Genomic DNA, 6,000 nt, shown 5'->3' with positions numbered 1-6,000 from the left:
TTACGAGCTCCACTAAACAAAACTCCACTGATGACTTCTCACTTTCTTTATTTCTTTGCGAGATATCAGATTCATATTGATCGTTTATCTTTTTATGTTTTATTGTTTAAATGACAGTATATGGAAACTATGAGTAAACGTATGAAGAGAGAAACGAGATGAAGACACAAAGCACTGAAAACATGAAGCTTGTGAAGATTGTCAGATGGAGAAGTTTTAATGATGAGAGACTGAACTGTGAGTAAAACAATCACTCATAATCCAAACAGTAAATGTCTGAGGGAATCATCTCTCTGTTTCTGAAATATATGCCATTGAATGTGTCCATATTTGTGTTCATTTTAATGGAAGTTGCTCTTATTCATATTGTGATTAATGATTTCATATGTGGTCTCCTGATGTATGATAATTCCTTAACTTTCATTAAACTGAGTTGTAATGGTTGATATGGCAAACCAGTGGCGAGTTCACGAGTCAGAGAAACTGCCAGAATATAATACGAAAATAAAATAAAACTGCAAAGGGACGGATGGCCCGACGAAACATTGTGTCGTCGAAGGAGAGGAGTGCGTTGACACAACATATCAAAGGTTGGCTTGCTCATTATGCCATAGAGCAACTGCTCCTCGTTAAAGCCCGCCACGATCTCATGAAAGTGCACATCTATAGCACGAATTTTATTTTTCGTGCCATTTACGCCAAACATAGTTTTGCGTGCATATGAAACGCAGTTTTCGCGTGCATATGATATACACTTAATTGCGTGTAATACACACGCACTCCACACCACTAATCCTACCCAAGGAATTTCAAAAACTATTTTTGGCGTGTTATGGCACGAGAAATAAAATTTCCCAGCAGTCCTGAATTCTCTCGCACACAATAACTGAAGCACATGCGCAGCTGTAATGATGGCCCTTTTCATCCTCCGCCTCAAAATCATGATGATGTTTGTTTGGCGAACTTCGCATATATCGCGGAGCTTGCATCAAGCATATTACGCGTTCATCCATCTGTGCAAGAACCCCCTTTAAGCATGCACGATGTTTAGGATAGTATGCCAAGTGTAATCGGATATGGGTCACAATTGAAAGAACGTGTAAACAGACGGTCAAAAAAAATCAGATATAGGCAACAAATCAGAATTGGGCATCAAGACCTGCAGTGTAAACGAGGCCTTAGTTTCAGGATCAGAGACAGTGAAGAGAAATCAGAGAATCTGATCTGAAGCTCAATGAGGATCATCATGTGTCACATATGAAGCAGAAAGAGACTCTCATCTGATGTGAATCTGGAGGAGAAAGTGTTCCAGTAACGGAGGATAAACTCCACAGTCTGAGGATCATATCGAGATCTTCTACACGCTTAAACAACTGAGACGACCTTGAAACCTCCGTATCAGATTATCACTTTAGAGATTAGAATCGCCTCTCGATTTCAAGTCTCTTTTAAAAACCTCCCTGTTTTATTTAGTATATTGATTCTTTTCTTCGTTTGGTTTTACTCTGTTTGGTTTTTAGTCTGATACTGTTTTACTCCTGTTTTATTCTTAGCTTTTGTTGCTCTTATTTTTTGTTTTATTTGGCTGCAAAAAACCTGCAATATAAAAGGAGTGAACTTTATTGACAACTTCAATCTTTTCTGGAGTCAGAGGCAACTGTTTCAACAGGATGGCCACCACCCAAACAAACTTGGTTCAAGAGTGCTAAAGGACAATATCTACTTCTCCCTCCGTCATCCTTCTGCAATGTGTGCCAATCCACTCAACCTGAATGGCACACACACACCTGGATACAGTATGAATGACCACAGGACTTCACTTCAGCACCTGAATGGACATGCGGTTGACACATCACACAAGGACAATGATAACACCACTCAGCCACAACAGCCTCTGCTCACGGACACAATCTCAGCTGAACCCTGCCCACAGAGCTCACCACAGACAGACTGTGACATACCAGCACTGCTCCAAGATACAGCACCCAACGACGACTTTCTGGAAAACAGCCAGGGAAACCATGACAGCATATTACAGCCTCCAATAACACCAGAGCAAAAACACCTCTCACCGGAAATGTTATCACTCTCTCCAGCATCTCCACTTCTGTGCTTCTCAGAGAAAATGGAACAACTGGTGCATGCTGGAACTAGACTATCCCACTCTTTTGCTGCGAGCCCCCAGATACCAACCAAAAAACGCCAGGCCCCACAACCACCAAAGCCTGCGGGCCCAGCTCGCCCTCCCCCTCCTCCTGTGAGAGCTCTTCGGCCTCTGCCACAGCGCCAGGGCCCACACCCCCCTCCATCTGCTCGAGGTGAACCAAAAACAATTTATACCAGCTCTCAGTGATATGTGTTGGGTCCCCGCTATGATAACAATAACTTTCTCAAATGTTTACAGAACAAGCGGGAACCCAGTGTGCCTGTATCTTTCTCTATTGCTGTTCGATTACATGTTAGAAAGTCTAAGGCCTTCAAAAGCCGTACAGCAAACCCATCTAATCTGGTGCCTATTACACGACATACCAAGATTGCTGTGGGGACAAAAAGTAAGACTGTTAAGTTAGCACTTTCAAACATCCGCTCACTTAAAAATAAATCATAGTCAACGACTTAATAACCACATACAACCTGGATTTTATGTTGCTAAATGAAACTTGGCTAGAAGAAAGTTGCAGTGCAACAGTCCTCAATGAAACAGCCCCTCCTAACTTTACTTTTATGAGTGTCTGCAGAGCTGTCAGAAGAGGTGGAGGTTTAGCTGCTCTTTATAAAGATGTCTATCAATGTAAGCAAATGTCATTTGGGAATTACCCATCTTTCGAATATCTGGGTATTGTGTTAAAAGGTGCTCCACGCATTTTACTTATCATTGTTTACAGGCCTCCAAAATACTCTCCAGCTTTTGCTGAGAACTTAACAGAACTGTTATCAACAATTTCCTCAGAGTTTGACTGCTTTGCCATTGCTGGAGATTTTAACATTCACATAGATAATGCAGAAAACAATATGGCAAAAGAAATCAAAACTGTTTTAAAAACTTTTGATCTGACTCAGCATGTACATGGACCCACACATAATCGTGGACACACTCTAGATTTACTTATCAGCAAGGGTCTAAATATTTCATCAATTGTTATTAAGGATGTAGCACTGTCTGATCATTTTTGTATTTTCTTTGATATATTGATCTCTCCTGCCATTGAAGCTAGATCTGTGTCTGTCAAGAAGAGATGCTTAAATGAGAACACTAGTGTACTATTTATGAAGGCTATATCTTTAACACCAAGCATATCTGCTGACTCTGTTGATTTTCTCCTTGATTCTTTTAACTCAAAAGTTAAGAGTGTAATTGATGATATTGCTCCTGTGAAAGTCAGGAAGAAGAGTGGGAGACAAAAAGCACCTTGGAGAAACTCAACAGCAGTGCAAAATATGAAAAGACAATGCAGAAAAGCAGAGCGCATGTGGCGGAAGACAAAACTTTATATCCATTATAACATCTACAAAGACAGCATCCATGCTTTCAATAAGGAACTAGGCAAAGCTAGACAGACTTTCTTCTCGAATATTATTAACAGCAATATAAACAACACACGCACTCTTTTTGATACTGTAGAGAGACTGACAAACCCCCCAAGCCAGATTCCCAGTGAAATGCACTCAGTGAGAAAGTGCAGTGAGTTTGCTTCTTTCTTCTCTGAGAAAATCAGTAAATTTCAGAAAGGTGATCAGCTCATCCTTGAGTTGCGCTGGGGTCAGGCAGATCAGACAACAGCACGAGAAAGTAGCCACTATGTCTGATTTCGAAGAAATTGATGGCAAAATTTTGGAAGAAACCGTACAGCACCTTAAAACAGCAACCTGCGCCCTTGACGCACTTCCCACATCTTTTTTCAAAATTGTGTTACACAGCTTAGAAGCAGATCTCCTAGAAGTGGTAAATGCCTCACTTCTCTCTGGGAGTTTTCCGAACTTCCTGAAAACTGCAGTTGTCAAGCCCCTCCTGAAAAAGAGCAATCTGGATAAGACCATATTAAACAACTATAGACCGATCTCAAATCTTCCTTTCATAGGCAAGATCATTGAAAAAGTTGTCTTCAATCAGCTGAACAAATTCTTAAGCTCGAATGGATACTTTGACCATTTTCAATCTGGTTTCCGACCGCATCACAGTACAGAGACCGCGCTCATAAAGATAATAAATGATATTCGCTTAAATACTGATACAGGCAAATTATCAGTGCTGGTACTACTCGACCTCAGTGCTGCATTTGACACTGTCGATCACAAAATACTTCTTGACAGGCTGGAAAACTGGGTCGGGCTTTCTGGGATAGTCCTAAAATGGTTCAGGTCATACTTAGGAGGCAGAGGTTGTTATGTGAGTATAGGAGACCATAAGTCTGAGTGGACATCCATGACAAGTGGAGTCCCGCAAGGGTCAAATAATGAGAAAGAACCAAATCGCTTACCACAGCTATGCAGACGACACACAGCTCTACTTATCCCTATCGCCTAACGATTACAGCCCCATTGACTCCCTTTGCCAATGCATTGATGAAGTAAACAATTGGATGTGCCAAAACTTTCTTCAGTTAAACAAAGACAAAACTGAAGTCATTGCGTTTGGAAACAAAGATGAAGTTCTCAAGGTGAACGCATACCTTCAGTCTAGGGGTCAAACAACTAAAAATCAAGTCATGAATCTTGGTGTGTCTCTGGAGTCAGACCTTAGTTTCAGTACTCATGTTAAAGCAATAACTAAATCAGCATATTATCACCTGAAAAATATTGCAAGAATTAGATGCTTTGTTTCCAGTCAAGACTTAGAAAAACTTGTGCATGCTTTCATCACCAGTAGGGTGGATTATTGTAATGGGGTGGTGGGGTGGTGATGGCGCAGTGGATAAGACACATGCCTTCGGTGTGAGAGACCCGGGTTCGAATCCACTGTGAGACACCAATGTGTCCCTGAGCAAGACACTTAACCCCTAGTTGCTGCAGAGGCGTGCGACCTCTGACATATAGCAATTGTAAGTCGCTTTGGATAAAAGCGTCAGCTAAAAAAAAAAAAAAAAAAAAAGAATGGACTTCTCACTGGCCTTCCCAAAAAGACCATAAGACAGTTGCAGCTCATACAGAACGCTGAGCAGAACCAGAAAATATGAACACATCACACCAGTCCTCAGGTCTTTACACTGGCTGCCAGTTACATTTAGGATTGATTTTAAAGTATTATTACTGGTATATAAATCATTCAATGGCCTAGGACCTCAATACATTGCAGAATATAAACCCAACAGATCACTCAGATCATTAGGATCACATCGGCTAGAAATACCAAGGGTTCACTCTAAGCATGACGAGACCGCCTTTAGCTACTATGCCAGCCGCAGCTGGAACCAGCTTCCAGAAGAGATCAGATGTGCTCCTACAGTAGTCACATTCAAATCCAGACTCAAAACACATCTGTTTAGCTGTGCATTTACTGAATGAGCACTGTGCCACTGTTCGTCCGACTGTTTGCACTGTATTTTATTTTATGTTTTAATTACTCTGATTTCATTTGATTATTTCTGTATTTTATCTTTTATTCTAAACTGTTTTAATTATTCTGATTTCTTTTGATTATTTTAATTTCTTCTATGTAAAGCACTTTGAATTACCATTGTGTATGAAATGTGCTATATAAATAAACTTGCCTTGCCTTGCCTTATTTGTCGTTATGCATGTTATATCTTCTAATCTTGTTGTTCTGTAAAGCTCTTCTAGTTCAGTCTAGTGGCTGTTGTAAATGTGCAATATAGCCTAAATAAAACTGAACTTGATATTAAAAAAGGATCTTCCTACTAAAGCCCCTTATAATGAGACGCGTCCCCAAAATGATCATAAAGGAGCTTTTACATGTTTCTTAAAGGACACACAGAGGAACAAGCTAATCTTAGAGATCTTAGAGATCGATGTTGCTGATAAATGAAGCTCAGGAGAGCGGAC

The sequence above is a fragment of the Siphateles boraxobius genome, unplaced genomic scaffold (genome assembly GCF_051911475.1).
Source record: "Siphateles boraxobius isolate OS27281-9 unplaced genomic scaffold, OSU_SipBor_1 81, whole genome shotgun sequence".
Taxonomy (NCBI): Eukaryota; Metazoa; Chordata; class Actinopteri; order Cypriniformes; family Leuciscidae; genus Siphateles; species Siphateles boraxobius.
This window is presented reverse-complemented; position numbering follows the sequence as displayed.